This window comes from Macaca thibetana, chromosome 10 (assembly GCF_024542745.1).
Source record: "Macaca thibetana thibetana isolate TM-01 chromosome 10, ASM2454274v1, whole genome shotgun sequence".
Lineage (NCBI taxonomy): Eukaryota > Metazoa > Chordata > Mammalia > Primates > Cercopithecidae > Macaca > Macaca thibetana.
Window position 1 is genome coordinate 28,340,804 of NC_065587.1, and position 19,548 is coordinate 28,360,351.

The following is a 19,548-nucleotide window of genomic DNA, read 5'->3' on the forward strand; positions in this document are numbered from 1 at the left end:
TGAAGTCCAGTGGTGCAATCGCAGCTCATGGCAACCTCTGCCTCCTGGGTTCATGCCATTCTCCTGCCTCAGCCTCCTGAGTAGCTGGGACTATAGGTGCCCGCCACCACGCCCAGATAATGTTTTGTATTTTTAGTAGAGACAGGATACTGGGGGAATCAGCCCCCGGTATTTCAACATAGGTTCTTTTCTATTTCCCCTAAGTGTTGGCCATTATGATAAATAAAGAGAAAGAGTACAAAGAGAGAAATTTTACAGCTGGGCCTCCGGTGGTCATCACATATTGGTAGGACCGTGATGGTGACCTGAGCTGCAAAACCATCAAGTTTTTATTAGGGATTTCAAAAGTGGGGGGTGTATGAATAGAAAGTGGGTCACAAAGATCACATGCTTCCAAGGGCAATAAAAGATCACAAGGGCAGAGAGGCAGAGTAAGATCACAAGACCAGGGTGAAATTAGAATTACTGATGCGGGTCTATGTCCTGCTGGGCACGCATTGTCATTGATAAACATCTTAACAGGAAACAGGTTTCGAGAGCAGACAACCGGTCTGACTAGAATTCGCCCGGCTGGAATTTCCTAATCCTGGCAAGCCTGAGGGCGCTGCAGGAGACCAGGGCATATTTCATCCCTTATCTTCAACCACGTAAGACAGACACTCCCAGAGCAGCCGTCAATAGACCTATCCCTGGGAATGCATTCCTTTCCCAGGGTTATTCCTGGCTGGGAAAAGAATTCAGTGATATTTCTCCTATTTGCTTTCTGCAATAAGAAAAATATGACTCTGTTCTGCCCGGCCCCACAGGCAGTCAGACCTTACGGTTATCTCCCTTTTTCCCTGAAAATCGCTGTTATCCTGTTCCTTTTCAGGGTGCCCAGATTTCATATTGTTCAAACACATGTTTTACAAATAATTTGTACGGATAACACAATCATCACAGGGTCCTGAGGCGACATACATCCTCAGCTTATGAAGATGACAGGATTAAGAGATTAAAGTGGCCGGGCGTGGTGGCTCAAGCCTGTAATCCCAGCACTTTGGGAGGCCGAGATGTGCGGATCATGAGGTCAGGAGATCGAGACCATCCTGGCTAACACAGTGAAACCCCGTCTCTACTAAAAATACAAAAACTTAGCCGGGCGAGGTGGCAGGAGCCTGTAGTCCCAGCTACTCGGGAGGCTGAGGTAGGAGAATGGCGTGAACCCGGGAGGCGGAGCTTGCAGTGAGCTGAGATCCGGCCACTGCACTCCAGCCTGGGTGACAGAGTGAGACTCCGTCTCAAAAAAAAAAAAAAAAAAAAAAAAAAAGAGATTAAAGTAAAGACAGCCATAGGAAATTATGAGTATTGACTGGGGAAGTGATCAATGTCCGTGAAATCTTCCCAATTTATGTTCAGAGACTGCAGTAAATACAGGCATAAGAAATTATAAAAGTATTAATTTTGGGAATAAAAAATGTCCATGAAATCTTCACAATTTATGTTCTTCTGCCATGGCTTCAGCCGGTTCCTCCATTCTGAGTCCCTGACTTCCCACAACGACGGGGTTTCACCATGTTATCCAGGGTGGTCTCGATCTCCTGACCTCATGATCCGCCTGTCTTGGCCTCCCAAAGTGCTGGGATTACAGGCATGAGCCGCCACGCCTGGCAAGGCTCTCAGTGTTTCCTCCCACGTCACAGCCCACTCCAAAACTCAGTGGCAAAACAACTATGACAGCCTGGGACTCAGCGTACATGGCCAGCCACTTGGCTGCCGTCTGGGCTGGTTCTCTGGGGGTCTTGGCTTGTCCACCCATCTTCAGGCAGCTGGGGACCGGCTGGGACAACAGAAGCCTCTCCTGCCCCATGGCCTCTCATCCTGCAGCCCAGCCCAGGCCTCCTGCATGGAAGACAGTCCCCAGAGCCAAGCAAGAAAGGTCGAGGCCCAGCGCACAAGTGTTGTGCCAACCTCTGCCCACAGCAGCTTAGGAGCAGCCCACTGGCCAAGTGCATCCGAGGTTGGCCCAGAGCCCAGCGGTGGAGACTGGGACCCGCCTCTTGATGTAGGAGTTGAAGTTACCTTGCAGTGGGGCCAGGACACTGGGAGAGGAGGGAACGGCTCTATTCCTACCACATGAGGACTTCTCCAAGCCAGCTTTCTGAGGGTTAACTGAGGGTTGAGGGGTTCAAGGAGGAGGACATGGGCACTGGGACTAAGGGGCAGTGAGAGGCAGTGGGGCAGATGGTGTGAGGAGCACCAGGGAGCAGGAGGGAATGGGCCTGGGGCATGAATCTGACCCCATTGTTGGATGAGTGCTCTTCAGCTGCCCAAATCCAGTCCCACTGGTAACAGAGTGGCCTTCGGCAAGTGACTAAAGGGCTTCCTGCCTCAGCTTCCCCACCCGTAAACAGAGGGTAACAATGGCATGTACTGTATCTGGCATAAAGTAAATGTTCAATACATAGCTAGAAAAGAATGTTTTAAAACCTCAGAGATACATCAGGTGAAAAGAAAAGCTGGGCTGCAGGATGACCTCTTCAGTGGGAACGAGGGGCAGGGGATGGCAGCCCACCTCCAGGAGGAGCTTAAAGAGGAGGCTCCTGGCTGCAGGGACAGGAGACAGAGGTGGGAAAGGCTTGGAAGCCATTTTTATTGTTTGATATTTTTTGAATCCACACTGTGTGTGCATTATCTGTTTTACATCTTAAGAAAAATAACAGGGCTGGGCACAGTGGCTCACGTCTGTAATCCCAACACTTTCAGACACTGAGGCAAGAGATCGCTTGAGGCCAGGAGTTTTGAGACCAGCCTGGACAACACAGTGAGACTGCCATCTCTGCAAAAAATTTAAAAATTAGCCGGGCATGGTTGCACACACCTGTAGTCCTAGTTACTTGGGAGGCTGAGGTGGGAGGATTGCCTGAGCCCAGGAGTTGGAGGCTGCAATGAGACATCATTGTGTCACTGCACTCCAGCCTGGGTGACAGAGCAAGGCCCCTTCCCATAAAAAGAAAGAAAGAAAGAAAACTCACATGGTGGGTCAGAGGCAGTGCGGTCATCAGGTGGGGCAGCTTCAGGACCAGGTGGAAGGGGCCCATTGCGACCTCCCTGGCTGCACCCAGGCCTTTGTGACTGTTGCCTGGGGCAGCCTGGGAGCCAGTGAGTCACCCAGAGCCCTCAATAAGAGGGCAGTAGGTCAGGCCAGGCCAGAGCCTGGACCTGGGGTCAGTAAGGGGTTGCAGGGAGGGATGGCGGGGCTGAAAACCCTGGGCCCCTGCGGCCACCCCCACCCCCACCCCCACCGTGTCCCCCAGCTGCAGCCTCCAGCAGCCATGGAGAATGCCTGGACTAGCACTGCCAGGGATTTGTAGGGTGGCCCTGCCTGGTCCCCATCTCCTCTGCTCACTCAGTTCAGTCCCAGAGACCTTACCCAGTTCCAGGGGCAGGAGACAGGGGCAGGGGGCCCAGGGTAGAGAGCAAGGCTCCTGCGATCTTTCTGTCCAGCAAGGAGCAGACAGCAAGAAACCCTGAGGGACTGAGACAAGGAAACCTGGAGACAAGGCTCAGGTGGGGCTGGCCCCTGCACCCAGGGTCAAATCAGAGGGCTTCCAGGCAGGAGGGAGCCACTGGCTCAGGGCCCAGACCCTGTGCATGCCCATCCCTGTTGCTGGAGGGAGGGGCCCTGGCCTCGCCCAGGGCAGCCCTGTCCCAGCTGCAGTGCGGGCCGCTGGGTTCTGCAGAACAGTCCTTCCTGCAGCTGGAGCAGGAGAATCACAGTCTGGTGAGCACCCCACCCACCGCCTGGCACCCTTGCCCCAGCCCCAGCTCCAGCCCCAGGAGCGGCCATGACAGGCAGTCCCCTCTCTCTGCCCCCCACCCCCAGAAAAGGCAGAACCAGGACCTTTGGGAGCAGCTAGGGGCCCTCCTGGGGCCGGGGCAGCAGTTCCTGCCCCTGTGTCCCGAACACTCAAGCTGCACTCCCCTGGCCTGGTACAGAGCCCAAGGACCCCATGCAGCCAATGCCCCACTAGCCCACAGCCTTGGGACTGATCTGGGGGCTCTCCCACAGCCCCCCGACCCAGCTAGCATGCAGCCCTTGGGGAACAGGGTACCTCTGCAGCTGCTGTGGCAGGAGCTGTGCCAGGGGCAAGAGACCTTCGTGCAGCAGTCCCAGGTGGGCCTGGGGGAGGGGCTGTGGGGGGAGGAACTTTCATGCAACACTCCAGGTGGGCCTGGGGGGGTTCAGTGGGGAGGAAAGAACCTTGGTGCAGCAGGCCAGTGGGCCTCGGGGAGGGCCTATAGGGGGAGGAACCTTCGTGCAGCAGGCCGGTGGGCCCGGCAGGGAGGTACTTGCCACCCTGCTGATGCTGCCCAAGCCCACCCTGGGCCTCACCCTCAGAACGAGCTGCAGCAGATCCGCCTGTGCTTTGAGAAGATGGTCATCACAGAAGTGCCCGCCTGGCTGAGGGGGAGGGGTGCTGGGGGCCCACCCAGTGGGTCCTCCTCAGGCATGACCCCACCATCCTCCCGACAGCATGGCTGAGATGCACATGGCCCTGAACCACCAGGCCACCAGGCTCCTGGTAGGTCCCCACAGAGCAGCACCCAGAAGGATGGGGCCGGGCAGGCGAGAGGCTGGGTAGGGCGGGGCCGGGGCCTGCTGTGCTTACCTCCTCTGGCCCCCAACACCTCAAGGAGGACGTCCGGGGCGTGCTGGACCAGAAGGACAACATCTAGCTGGGGATTCTCAGGTAACATGGGGGCAGGGACCAGGTCGGCTGAGCAGGGTCTCGGAAGGGGTCCTGGCCAGGACAGGGCAGATCCATCTTTGACCCCCCACCTCCATAGCACTGAACCAGGGGGTGGGTGCCAGGCTGGGGGTGGAGCACGTGGGGTCCTGACAGGCCTCTGCAGGGAGCAGGCCCAGTGCCGCACTCAGGCCAGGAAGGAGCCGCAGATGGCAAGCATGGCAGTGAGCCCCCCACGCCCCACTCTGGGTCTGGAGACCAGCCCCCCACCCAGGGCCCTGCTTGGGCGAGGGGGAGAAATGGGCTCCAGCAGAGCAGGTCCAGGGCAGGGGGCATCTGAAAAGTGGCTGCAGGAACCTGTCCAGGAGGAAGGGGCCAGGGCTGTGGTGGGGGGAGCCCTGTCTGAGGAGGGTTTCCCAAAGTCAGGGATCCCCGCCCTCAGCCTGGACCATCGGGGTGGGCTCCCCTCCCCAACAGAAAGGAAGGCCAAAGCTGGAAAGCTCCAAGGGCCTGGCAGGCCAGCTCTGGTAGGTGACTGCGCGGCAGAGCCCAGCCCCCAGGCCCCCTGCGCACCCCTGCCCCTAACTGTCGCCACCCGTAGGCTGTTGACCCTGAGGCTGCTGCTGGGTGCCCTGCTGGGCGCCTATGTGTACTTGGTGAACCCTAGGCCCTTCGAGGGGTTGGTGCCACCCCTGCTGAGCCATGCCATCATCTGGAAGCTCCGGGCCCTGCTGGACCCCTTCCTGCACCTTGAGGTGGATGGCCTTCTGTCCTAGGCCGGAGGCCCAGCGGTTCCAGCGAGGAGGCCAGGCGACCAGCACTGCCCCAGATGCCCAGTGGCCATGTCGGCACCACTGTGCGCCATCCTTGCCAGGAGATGCAGAGAAGGGTGGAGGCGGGGCCTGTGGCTGGACATAGAGTCATGACATACATGGCTGGTAAGCACGTCTCTGTGGAAATTGGGGAAGAGACACCCGGGCCATCCGACAGCGAGGGTCCCTCAGGGTGGAGACCCCAGCCTCAGGGCTGGCTTCCCACCCCACATCCCACCTGCCCTCCAGAAGGCAGCCCTTCTGCACAGGGCTCTGACCCCCAAGGGGTCTTAGGAGGGTTTCCACTGAAAGGCAACAGCAGTAAGGACTAGGGGGTCCTCAGGTCTTGCCCCCTGGGCCAGGGGACCTCAGAGGTCAGGTTTTCAGCACTGAACCTGCTGATCCACTGACCTCATGCCCCTCATGCAACTCCCCTCCCTTCCTGGCCACCACCCTCCCTGCCCAGGTCCTGTCACCTCCCCAACCCAGGGCACCACATTGGTAGACAGAGCTGTGGAGATCAACACCAAAAATTTTATTTGGGGAATTAATTAGCAGGGGTGCCCTTAAGAACAATGCAGGAGAGTTTTGTGGCTTTCTCATCCCAAAATGGGAGAAATAGAGCAGCAGCCCAGGGTAAACCAGGGACAGGGACCCTGTGCCGGAGAAGGGCTGGCCAGAGTGCCACGCTGCCACAGGCCGTACCTCTGCTGGAGGACACAGGGCTTGGGCTTCGGGCCCTCTGAGCTCCCAGCAGCATCGTCTCTGGGTGCAGGCAGCCCTAGTGGGGCCCAGACAGAGCTGGCCATGACCACAGGACCCTGGTGGCAGGCAGGGGCCAGTGGCTCACCACGCTGGCGGCTCCAGGAAATTAAGGCATCTGTTCATGTGTCAGGCGAAGGGCAGGAGTGCAGAGACCTTTGGGGGCAACCTGAGACCCCCCACCCAGCCCAACCCACGGAGGCCTGGGCTCCCCGAGGAGGAAGTGGCTTGGTCTAAAGAGCTTGGTTGGACGGGGAGGTTCAGCAAAGTTTGTGCTGGTCCCCGCAGCTCTGGTGCTGCCCCCTGTGGGGTGCTGGACCCCCTGCAGCAGGTGGGGGACTCACTGAGGTCACGTGGACACAGGGTCTCGGGCCCTGGCAGGCTGGGAGTCTGTCAAGCTGTGGCTGGTAGAGAAGAAAGCCCAGCTCACCTCCAGCCCTGCCCTAGGATCCATGGCAGTCTCACCTCCTGGGTCCCCAGCTGGGCTGTCCCAGGCCCCAGAGCTGCCTACTTGTCATCCTGCTAAGGCCTGGAGAGGCTGGGGAAAAGACTAGGTAGGCAAGTGCAGGCCGCACATGGCCCCACATGGGGGTGCCCCAGGTGGTCGGGCTCCAGGGGGCCCGCAGTGGTGGGCGGTCCTCCAGGCGGCCAAGGTGGCATAGGTGCAGCCCAGGAGGCACCCAAGGCTGGTCACGTTGCCCCCATCCACGGGTACAGGTGCCAATCCGCTCCCTGTGGGCCGCGGCGTCCGTGAGAGAGAAGCAGAAAAGTGGTCAGCACAGCGGCAGCTTCGGGGCCCTACAGCCCGCACCCCTCCCGCACTAGGACAGCCCCAGCCCAGGCTGTCTCAGCCCTGAACAGCTGCGCATCCCTCACACTCCCTCAGACCTGCCCCTGGCATTTGTCAGGCAGGAGAGTTCCAGCAGGTTCAGCAGCCCCCACATGGCCCTGAGCCAGCAGGTAGCCCCTATGCACCCACACTTCATTTCGCCAAGCTCTTGGGTTCCTGGGATTCCCCTGTGGGTAGCGGCAGACCTAAGTCTTTCCCCCAAACACCCCATCACTGCCAGAACTGATGCAGACACAAGGCAAGAGACCCTCACACTTCCCAGCCATAGACCATCGGCCACGCCCTCTTCCCAAGCCTCTGACTCAGCCCAAGCCCACAGAAATGCCCCCGAGGAACCCACCTACCCCTGCACACCAGACAGCAGCCACCCCCTCTTCCAGGGCCCGGCCTCTGCCCTCCCCTAACTCTGGGGGTCCTGCAGCAACAGCCCTGGTCTTGCCCAAGGAAAGAATCAAAATAAGCTTTTTTTTAAAAAAATAAAATTATAGATATATAGATGTAGATATAAAAACAAAACACACACCACGCAGGTGGATGCTGTCGTTGTGCTTATTCTCAGATCCCTGACACCAAGGGAAGCACGGACCCCTCCCCAGTGTGCTTTCCCATGGCGTGAGCACCACAGCCAGGCCAGGGTTGGGGATGTGGCATGCCTTGGGGCAGGGTTCTCCAGTTTGGCAGGGAGGGCCTGAGGGCTGGGGAGGGGGCTCTGGGTGTCACAAGCCCCGTGGCAGCATCATCCCTGTGTCTGCTCCCGTCTGCCCCGTCACTTCCCACAAGAGCATAAAGCAAAGGTTGAGGCTTTGATGAAAGGGACAGTGGCAGCTGGAACACTGACACATGGCTGGCCATCTGTCCACCTATCCACCACCACCCAGAACAGGCCAGAGCAGAAGCATCAGCCTTGCCAAGCTACGAGCTCCCAGCGGGGTCCATGAAAGGCAACGTGTTAGTTAGGAGTAGCCTGGCGGGGACACTCGGTCCGGGAGCCCACAGGCTGTGTCGGAAGGATGGCGGAGGCCCTGGATGCCTCTGTCCATCCCTGGGACCCGTCCGTAAAGGGACCGTTGGGGGCTGGCCTGGCGATGATCTGGGGTGCATGGGTGATGGGAGTGGGCCAAGCCTGGCTGAGAGAGGGTGCCCTAGCCATGGGACAGGCCCAGACACAGACCAGACCAGCGGCCCTTGTCCCAGTCAGCCAACTTCCCCATGGCCAGATGAGTGGACGGGCAGGGAGGGCGCCTGGGGCAAGGTGTGGAGGCGTGGCACTCTCTCCCGCTGATGGGGCCATACCAGGCTAGGGTGGCCTCGTGTTCCTGGGGCAGAGAAGTTGGTGGGGAGGGGGATGCGCTGCGGGGTCCTGGTCCCCGTGGCACCACAGCAGATGGGTGGTAGTCAGTCCTCACACCGAGATCTCGTACGTGGTCCCACCCACGCCGGACACCTTCTTAATCAGCGTGTGCTGTGTAGGGCTGGCAGAGGGCCCTGGGGGCCATTGGTAGGTCCCAGCCGGGCCAGGCCTGGGGACTGCCCATTAAGCTTACCTGGGGGAGTCTTCACCTGAGGGTGGTTCCTGCATCAAAACAAGCACATACACGCATGCACACGGTGAACACAGGAATGCATCGGGACAGAGGACGGAGGAGGCAGCAAGACATAGACGACACGGACGTGGACTGGTGTAACCATGTCGTGGGGGCCCAGGGCAGTCCCTGCCCTCTGGGCTCGGAGGGTTCACCTGGAAAGCAGGCGGGAGATGCAGAGCCTGCCTGGGGAGCAGCTGTGCCATCACAGGACAGACAGAGGTCATCAGAACTGCCACCACCCTCCCGGGTCCCTGGGTCCCTCCTAGGCAGCACTGGCCCCAGAGAGCATGGGGCAGCCAGGTAGGCACTGACCGGAGCCCCTGTCCTGCCCTGCACTGGAAGCCTGGTCTCTCTGCCTGGCCTCATTCCTGCTCTCTCTCAGGAAAACGAGGGGCTGCCCTCCTGCCCACCAGCGCTGACCAACAGTAGCTCTACCCTTGCCGCTTAAACCTTCTTGAGGCGAGAGCCCTTTGTCCCAGGGCTGCGATCCCTGTCTGGCTGCAATGCTGCCCATTTCTAGGTCTTGGGCTCCCCATTCATCACTGCCAATGGCAGCCTTCTCCTCAACTCCACAAAAGCTGGACAGACTCCCACGCTGTGGGGTAGGGAAGGTCTACTCAGGGCTGGATGGACTGCTGTGCCCTCAGCCTCTTTGTGGCCCAAGTGGCCTGGCCTAGGCTGGGCTGGGCTCTCCCCCTGGGGCTGCATCTGACAACGGGAAACATCTGAGCCTGTGCTTGAGGTTTCCAGGCCCAGATGGGGCAACAGACGCCATGAGGACACCACACACCACGGCCTGGGTCCTGGCCCCAGCAGGTGTGCAGTTCTCCTACCTGGGCCTGGGCCTGTGAGCCAGCTGAGCCTGCTTTCTCAGTTACCAACCTACTGGGTGCCTGGAGCACACCTGCTTTCTCCAGTCCTCAGTTTCCCCACCTACGAGCAGGGAAGTCCCTGCTTCCTGGAACTATGTCCCACACGGAGGGCCACGGACCGGCCACCCAGGGTGGCACATTCTGCGGCTAGGTAATGTCCTCAGCCCCAGCCTCCAAGAGATGCAGCAAAGCAGACCCAGGGAGAGCCCTGGGTGGACAGGGCCACTGTGACCCAGGAAGCCAGAGCCACAGCCTAAAGGAGACCCAGGTTGCCGCATGACACCGGCCCCAAGGAGAAAGCCCCACGGCCTCCCACATGCTGGGTCTACGCCAGCTCTGGGGGAACAAGTTGTTGGGATGAGGACACAAATTCTCATACCCTGTCCCCAGAGTGTGCCCAGGACATCCTCAGAGCTGGGCCACATGGGCTAGCCAGGGCCTTCAAGGCAGGGTGAGGCACATCCTCCCTGTCCCATCCCCAGAGAAAAACTCAGGCCCCTGGGATGACCTATGAGTGCCCAGCCAAGAGGGGCCCTGCAGATGGCTGGACAGCTGCCCTGTGCCAGGAAGCCCACCCGCACCTCCCGGCACCCACCTCTGCACAGCCAGCGAGGGCGGTGGCTCTGGGAGGTCCATGTGGATGAAAGCGACAGCTCTGGGGCCCACGTAGGACGGTGAGTCAGGAGTGCCTGTCAGGGAGGGCAGGCCCTGGAGTGTGACTGACCTGTGTGAGTCACTGCTGAACTGGGGCCCCAGGGCATTGCTGCTGGCCTTATCAGCCTGCAGGGAGGACGACATCCGAGGTGCACGGCTCACGGAGCTGGACAGCAAGGACAGTGATGTCTGCAGGGCAGGGTTGCGGGCACCGCTGAAGCCGGGCCCAGCCACAGGGTCCTCTCTGGAGCCGTAACGCAGCGCGGAACCTCGGGGGCCCTGGCACGGCACACTGGCCTGCTACAGGGTGTAGAAGCTGGGCGCGTCATAGACGCCCAAGTCGCTGAAGAGTGAGTTGGCCTGGGAGCGCAGCAGGCACTCATGCTCCTCCCTGTCCTTGTGCTCCTGGATGGATGCCATGATGGCCCTGGACAGGTTGTTGTAGTGCACAGGTGAGGGCTCCGGGGGCCGGCGGCCCAGCATGGGGCTGAAGCTGCGGGGCAGGGGCCGTGGTGGGTCACCCGTTGCCCTAGGGTGCAGGTAGGGTCAGTGGTATCTGGCCACGCCAACTGCTGGATGGGCGGGGCAGGCATGGCCACCAGGTGGGTCAGGGTTGAGCACGCTATCATAGGACGGGCTGCTGTTGCCGTTGGGCAGTGCATGGGGGCAAAGATGCTACAGTGGGGCATGGGGGGGGGCGTCCACCCTCGGAGCGCAGGGGCTGCAGAGCGATGTGGTCCCCGCCCCGCCAGCTCAAGGCCTTGAGGCTCAGGGAGCACAAAGTGCTGAGAAGGCATCAGAGGAGCTGAATGACGGGGATGGCTGGTAGGCTGTGTGCAGGTCCCCGGCCCATAGTCAGGCAGGTCCAGGCTCGGCTCAGACACAAAGTTCAGGCTACGGATGTTGTCGTCCCCCAGGGTCAGGAAATCAGGGCCTGGAACCTGTAAGGAGAAGGCATTCTCACCACTGCCCACCTGCCACCCTGCCCGCAGCCGCCAGTCAGCACCCACGGCGGCCACACCTGGCACCGTGGCCTCAGGAACTGGGCCTCAAGGAGCCATAAGAGCCACACAGTGACCCATGGCCCTGTCCCTGAGCATCCATGGCTGAGGGGCAGGGGCTCTGCAGCAGGAGGGAGGCAACAGCTGGCTACTGCAGACACCCAGGGCTCCACCCTTTGAGCCACGCAGCCCCAGGGGCCCACCACTCAGGGCAGCCACAGGGAGGATGAGCCTCGTCTAGCCTCTGTGATGGGCACATGGGCATGGGCTTGGGCTAGGGACAAGAGCCTCAGGAACCACAAAGCCAGAAAGGGATCAGGGCAAATGTGGGCCCAATGGACTTGGCCAACCAGACCCAAGTTCCCCCCTGGACCCAGGAGTCCCAGAAACATGATGTACCCAGAGCCCTCATCTCCAAGCAGAGCTGCCTCCTCCTGCGAGGCACGGCCCCTGCATGCCTGCAGACTCAGACCCTTGGCCAAGGAGGCCCAGACTCCACCATGTGACTCTCTCCAGGAAGAACATCAGTCTTGAGGGGAGAGGTCCCTAGGGATGGGGCTGGTCTAGGTGCATGGGGTCCAGCCACAGGCCTGCCTCTCAGGGTGGCCCAGAAGGAGGAATGGCACCCTGGGGCTGTTCAGCGTTCCTGATCACTGCACAGACCGCCCTGCGCTGCCCACCATTCCAGTGACCACAGAGCACTCATGCAACCCAAGGAAGAGAAATGTGCTTTCTCAAGCAGGTCTCAAAGCTTCCAAAGTCTTCCCATAGGCCTTACAGAGTGACTAATTCCACTCCGTAAGGTGGAATTCCAGGCATCCCGGTACACAGTGCTCCTGGGGGCAGATGCCCACCTGGCCTAGGTCAATGCTGGCCAAGGGACAGATGCCAAGCCTGGACGTCCCATGCCAGCCCCTTCCAGGACACCATGCTCCCCTCCGTGGCTCCCAGTTCTGGGTGCACACAGGCAGGGTCCTACCAGGAATCTCTATGGCTCCACCTGCCCCATCCGCCTCTTCTAGGCTCCCACTAACCTGCCTGTTTCCCCATCCAAGGGCCTGACTGCCAGCCCAGGCCCCCACCACGGACACTAACCTCCAGCAGACGCCCTCTTCATTGTAGGGATCGGGCGGGCGCCTTGGGGACCGAAAGTCGCTTTGGGTCTCCCCGCCGCTGGGTCCACACCCAGGCGCCAGCCGCTCCATTCTGGCCGGAGCTAGGCGCCCTCAGCTCCTCCTGGCTTGGGCTGGGCTTAGCCATGGGCGCACATGGTGAGGGCAGCAGCGGCGCGGACTGGCGGGGCGCTCGCCGCGCGGGCAGCCAGCAGGATGAAAGTCGTCTGGGATCAGGTGGTTTGAGGTGCAAGGAATCCGCCCAGTTGACCCGCCCGCTAGCTGGGGCGGGTGGGCGACAGGCCGGGGATGGACCTTGCGGCGGGCTGGGAGCTCGAGGGCATCGGCCGGCAGGAGCGGGCGCGCTGCAGGCCAGGCGGCAGGAGGCGCTCAGCCAGCCCAGTGCACCCTGGCGGCACGGCCCCAAAGGCGGCGCATTCCTAAAGAGGCGGAGGCCCCTGCAGGAGGCCAAGGGGATGGCGGCCTGGGCTGCAGTGGTCCAGGGCGCAGGCCCGAGGTGTGGCGGCCTAAGTTGGCCTGCTCCTCAAGCAGGCAAGTGCTTTGTCCCCAGGCCTGGGGATGGCCTCTGCCTCCTGGTCTCACTAAACCCATGAACTCCTCCCCCGGCCCCCTGCACAGAAATCCCTTTCTGGAGCACGATCACCCCATTTTTCACTAAGAAACAGGCTCAAGGCTTAAGAGAGTTCTGGGGACCCTCCTGGGCCTTGTGGTCCTCTCTGCACCATCCCAGGGAAGGGATCCAGGCCTGATGTTACCTGTAACCCTTCAGGGGTCCCCCACCTCTTCCGTCCTGGGGAATGTGGACTCCAAACCCAGAAGAGGCTCTCGGAGGCCACCTGCTTAGTATCCCCCACTCTATCAAGCCAGCCCCCACGGGGCGGGGGGGGCATGGGGCCAGAGAACCCAGTGATGCCCCTGCACACACCCCACAGGGGTGCAGGTGTCCCTTCTCTGCCTTCTGCTTCGAGCACCCACCGGGCCTCACTGATGAGCTCCTAAGTGCATCCTGGGGTCTTCAGACAACTGCCAGGCTGCCCCATACCTGGACGAGTGCTGGGAGTCAGCTCAGATGGGCTGGGTCCTCCCCAGGCCCACCCTGCATGAGAGGACCATGCAGATGAGGGTCTTGCAGGCCAGCCTGTGTCAGTCTGAAGAACCCTGACTCAAGGATGGAGTGGGCCAGCCTGAGGCCTTGATGGCCCTTCTCAGAGCCCAGGTCCGTTGATATCAAACAGAGACCTGGTGACTGGGCAGTCCTGTGCTCTCTGCCTGACCCTGTCGTGGAGGTGGCCCTGAGGGAGATGAGCAGGGTGCAAGACTGGTGGCCTGTCTGCCTTGTCCAGAGGAAGTGAGGACCTACCAGAGCCCTGGTGCTCCCATCTCAGCCCAGTGGTAGGCAGCTTCGTGGGGTGGAGACATGCTGGGCAGGCCGGGCCCTCTGCCTGGTGTGCCCACACATCTCTGGTTGCCGCTCTGTGGCCCTCATCACCTTGGCCTGCTTTATCCCTATCACCCTTGTCCCAGCCTAGGCTTACCAGGGCATTGTGGAGTGCATGCCATTCCCAGCCACACAGAAGGTGAGGTGGGGCCCAGACACCCCCAGCCACTCTGCCCCCAGCCTCCCGAAGGGGTGGGCTGTGCACACACTGCCACCTCCCCAGTGGGTACTGGCTGCCAAGTGCCACCATCTCAGCCCCTGCTGTGGCTCAACGTGTCCTCCCATAGCCATATCAAGACGTCGTCACCCATTGCATAGATGGGGAACCTCAGGCAAAGCTCACAGAGCCAGTGGGAGACTGAGGCCTGACCCCCAAACAAGCATTCTTCCTCCAGGGTCCCTGCACACAGCAGCCCCAGGACTAGAAACTGAGCTCTCACCACAGGGATGGATCACATCCTCAGACGAGTCATGTGGCACTGGCCATCAGTCTGAGGACAGCGCTGGGATGGACCAGGCTCCAGTCTTGCGCTGCTCTGTGCTTGCAGAGAGGCCTTGAGAGACACTTCTGTGCTTACTGCACAGGCGTCACTTCAGTTATCGGTGACCCAGAGCGGCCCACTACAGCTGAAGATTATGACCCCACCCCCTCTCTCATAGGTTTAAAGCCCCTCCCACCCCTCCTGCAGCAGCCAAAGTGGCCATTCTGGGGCATGGGATGGGCATGGGAGAAAATGGGGAGCCAGGGCTGTCCTGGAGGCTTCTGGCACCGGAACCCTCTCCAGCCACCAAGCCCAGCTGTTCCCTGTTGCTCTGGGCTGAGGCCTGGGCCTCCACCTGCCCACAGTTCTGTGCAGTGGGAACAGGATGGAGGCCTGCAGAGGGAGCGCTGAGGGACGGGCTGGTTGGCTGTGTCTGCCACCTCAGTCAGCATCCTGGCCAGCGCCCTCCTCTCTGGAAGCTGGGCCCCCTTCTGGGTGCTGGCTGGCTGGTTAGGTGTGGGCCAGCGTTGACAGGGAGTTATAGGGGTGCAGAAGCAGAGTTGAGCAGGGCTAGGCAGCTGGTTGGTCTGCTGCCAGCAAGGCACAGTCCACTTCTCAGGCTGCGCATGTGGGACGGTTTGGTAAGGTACATTTTTCAGGGTGTAGCCAGGTGGGGGGCAGCATGGGGAGTGGTGCACTCTCTGGGCAGGCGACCGCGGAGCCATCACCCCCAGGACCCAACGGGCAAGAGAGGGGGAGCAGCTGATGGCTAGCGGGGAGGGCTTGACAGGGGCACAGTCAGTTCTATGGGGTAACCTCATGGGAGGAGCCAGGGACCCTGTGGGCAGAGTCTGGCCGTCTGCTGCCCGGAGTCTACACCAATCAGTTCCTAGGAAGCCCTAGCAGGGGTGCTGGAAGGACAGGCCATCTGTGTCCAGCTGATCCAAGCTCCCAGGCTTTCTGGACACGTGGCCCTGGGGATCAGGAGTGAGCTAGAGACTGGAGGCAGCTGTGCCCTCAGAGCTGGGCAGATCTGTCACACCCTGCCTGGGCTAGGTCAGCAGGGCCACACAGGCATCTGCCTGAATCACTCCCCACCTCAAACCCACCCTGTAGGTCATGTCCTTTGCCAGCTTGCTCAGCCCACCACCTCCCTCCAGTGAGGCCAGAGGCTGCCTCACTTCCAACCCCCAAGCCCAACCTGGGGCTCTGCTGAGCAGGCGTCAAGAAGGGTAAGCAGGTATTTCGAACCTGCCCTGGTTTTGAGCTGAGGGAAGTGGAGGATGCAGGAGTTGCCCACTCCAGAAGCCCTGGGTGTGTGTGAGGAGCCCTGAGGCTGGGCCGAGCCACTTGGAGACACTGTGCCCCCTCCATCTGAGATTGGGGCCCAGGTGCCCGGGACACTACAGACCTTTTGGGGAACCTGGGAGTTGGGAAGTCTAGAGCTGGGACCCACAAGCTGGATTCTGAGCTTTCATCCACGCCCCCCTGACGCTCCCCCAGCCACTGCCTGTGCATCAGGGGAGACAACATCCCTCCATGCGCACCTCTGTCCCCATCCAGGCTGTTCCTCCCCTCATCTGCTGGGATCAGTTTTTTTCTTTAACTGAGCCCCATGGCGGCAAAGGGAGAGCTCCAGGGGACCAGGCAGCAGAGAGGGGAAGGGAGAAGCCCTCAAACAGGCCGGGAGGTGGGAGGCCATGCACTCCGCACAGAGCCACACACAGCAAGAGGGGGCTGGGCGGAGGTTCAGAGCCCATTCTCTCCTGGGCACTGTTCTGGAATGGCCCCTAGTCCCACTCTGTTCTAAAGATGGGACCCTCCAGCCCAGGGACCCTGGATGGGGTCCAGCCTGGGCAACAAGAGCGAAACTCCATCTCAAAAAAAAAAAAAAAGTAAGAATTAACTGAGGAGAAAGACTTGTACAATGAAAAGTACAAAACATTAGAGAAATTAGACATAAATAAATGGAAACATATTCCATGTTCATGGATTGGAAGACCTTATATTGTTAAGATATCAATAATACCCAAAACAATCTATAAATGTAATGCAATCCCTACCAAAATACCATGATTTTTTTTTGCAGAAATAGAAAAACCTATCCTAAATTCATATGAAATATCAAAGGGTCCTGAATAGCTAAAGCAACTTTGAAAAAGAAGAACAGAGGTAGAAAACTCACATTTTCTGATTTCAAAACTTACTACAAAGCTACAGTAATCTAAACAGTGTGGTACTGGCATAAAGATAGACATAAGAGACTGACAGAATAGAGAGCCCAGATTTATAGTCAAATGATTTCTGATGAGGGTACCAAGACGATTTAAGGGGGGAAAGAACAATCTTTACAACAACTGGTGCTGGGAAAACTGAACATCCACATGCAAAAGAATGAAGCTGAAGCGGGATCTTTACCTAATAGCATACACAAAAATTCACTCAAAGTGGAACAAAGACATAAATGTAAGACTGAAACAATAAAACTCCTAGAGGAAAAGCTTCATGACATTGGATTTAGCAATGATTTCTTGCATATGACACCAAAAGCACTAATGGCAAAAGAAAAAGTAGACAAATTAGACTTCAAGAAAATTAAACTTTTATGTGCATCAAAATACACTATTAACAGAGTAAAAAGGCAACCCACAGAATGGAAGAAAATATTTTAAAATCATATGCCTGATAAAGGATTAATAAACAGAATATAAAGAGAACTACTAAAACTCAACAACAAAAAAACCACCAACCCAATTTAAAAAATGAGCAAAGCAGCCAGGCACTGTGGCTCACACCTGTAATCCCAGCACTTTGGGAGGCCGAGGAGGGTGGATCACTTGAGGTCAGGAGTTCAAGACCAGCCGGGTCAACATGGCAAAACCCCATCTCTACACAAAACACAAAAATTAGCAGGACATGGTGGTGCATGACTGTAGTCCCAGCTACTTGGAAGGCTGAGGCACGAGAATCACTTGAACCTGGGAGGTGGATATGGCAGTGAGCCGAGATCACAGCACTGCCCTCGAGCCTGGCTGATAGAGTGAGACTCTGTCTCAAAAAAAAAAAAAAAAAAAAAAAGCAAAGTACTTAAATAGACATTTTTCTAAAGGTATACAAATGGCCAGCAAGCACTTGAAAGGATGCTTAACATCATGAATCCTTAAGGAAATGCAAACCAAAACTGCAATGAGACACCACCCCACACCCATCAGGATAAATACTATTTAAAAAAAAAACAAAAACAAAAACAGAAATTACAAGCACTGGTGAGGATGTGGAGAAGTCAGAACCCTTCTTCATTGTTGGTGGGGCTGTATGATGGTACAGCGGCTGTGGAAAACAGTACGACGGTTCCTCACAATAGTAAAAATGGAATTGCCGTATGCTTCAGCATCTCCACTTCTGGGTATATACTGGTGAACCCAAAATATCTGAAACAGGTCTCGGTTTATTAACAGAAAGTTAATTTTGCCAAGTTTAAGGACACACCTATGACATAGCTTCAGGTGGTCCTGATGACATGTGCCCAAGGTGGTCGGGGCACAGCTTGCTTTTATACATTTTAGGGACATGAGACATCAATCAATATGTGTAAGAGGTACTTTGGTTCAGTCTGGAAAGGTGGGACAACTCAAAGAGGCAGGGTCTTCCAGGTCATAGGTAGATAAGAGACAAATGGTTGTATTCTTCTGAGTCTTTTATCAACCTTTTACTGAATACACAATTTGGTCTGTAAATTTGCATTTTTACATAAACAATAGGCAGAGAGAGGAAGCAATCCAATATGCATCTGTCGCAGGTGAGCAGAGGGATGAGTTTCTGTCTTACATATTTGAAGATCAGCTATCAGTTTATATTGCCAGGGTGAAATTCAACAGAGCTGTTTTAGGGTAAAAATCTTGAGGCCTGCAAGGAACTTCCTTGTAGGCAAATTGTGAGGGAAGTATGTAGCTGTGCTGTTTTGTTTTGTTTTGTTTGAGATGGAGTTTCGCTCTTTTTGCCCAGGCTGTAGTGTAATGGCGTAATCTCAGCTCACGGCAACCTCCGCCTCCCAGGTTCAAGTGAATCTCCTGCCTCAGCCTCCCGAGTAGCTGGAATTACAGGTGCACGCCACCACGCCCGGCTAATTTTGTATTTTTAGTAGAGATGGGGTTTCACCATGTTGGCCAAGCTGGTCTTGAACTCCTGACCTCAGGCGATCTGCCCACCTGGGCCTCCCAAAGTGCTGGGAGGGTGAGGCACAAAATCCTAGTAGGCAGAGGTTGCAGTGAGCCAAGATTGTGTCACTGCATTCTCCAGCCTGGGTGACTTGTGGTCCCAGCTACTCAGCAGGTTGAGGTAGAAGGATCGCTTGAGTCTGGGAGGTTGAGGCTTCAGTGAGCTATGATCAAGCTACAGCACTATGTACGGCCTGGGTGACAGAGCAAGATTCTGCCAAAAAAAAAAAAAAAAAAAAAAAAAATCCTTAACATCACATGGCCAACCTTATTCAAGAGCCCAGTGTGTCTGGGCCCCTTCAGGGTTAAATTTCGGTGAAGTCAACACACAGCGCCTTTCACCATGGTCACTGGACGTTCCCTCTTCATTTCTCCTACACTCTTCGCTCTCCCACCAGATCACCCCAGAACTCCTCTCTCTTGCCACTGATGAACTGCTGTGGGAAAAACCTAATGGCCACTTTGCACTGCCCATCTTCCTGGACATCCTGGCAGCAGTCCGGGGGAGGGGCTCACCTGCGATTCCGAAGATCCTCTCCTCTCCGGATCCTGACATCGGAACCTGCTCCTCCCTCTCTGGATGCTCCTCCCGAGCAGCGTTTGCCAGCAGAGACTCCTCTGCCTGGGTTTACAGTCTGCAGTGCATCACAGTTCAGGTATGGCCTTATTATTCTACCTCTGCACTTAAAAACATAACCTCTGGGGGATGTAATCCTTTTCCAAGGCGTTAATTCTTATCTCCATGCGTATAAGCCCAAGGTTTTATCTTCATTCAGAATTACATAGATACAGAATTGCTTTGTTGATTTTCTGGCTTGGTTGTTTCATAGACATTACATATTAAAAACAATCCAACCCCCAAATCTTGGTCGTCTTCTTCCTCTATTTGACTGTGACCCAGACTCACTGTCAATAAATCACACCAGTGTTTTTTTTTTTTAATTCCTTTAGAGACAGGGTCTCCCTCTATCACCCAGGCTGGAGTACAGTGGCACAATCATAGCTCACTGC

General features: G+C 57.5%; 1 protein-coding gene and 2 pseudogenes across 1 annotated transcript in view; 1 reads left to right on the top strand and 2 right to left on the bottom strand.

Annotated features, from left to right (window-relative positions):
* Positions 1-19,548, bottom strand: part of SPECC1L (sperm antigen with calponin homology and coiled-coil domains 1 like) — a 343,168-nt gene that overhangs the window by 200,710 nt on the left and 122,910 nt on the right. The window lies entirely within an intron of this gene.
* Positions 3,231-4,719, top strand: LOC126964059 (coiled-coil domain-containing protein 188-like; annotated as a pseudogene).
* LOC126964060 (palmitoyltransferase ZDHHC8-like) lies at positions 8,293-12,472 on the bottom strand (annotated as a pseudogene).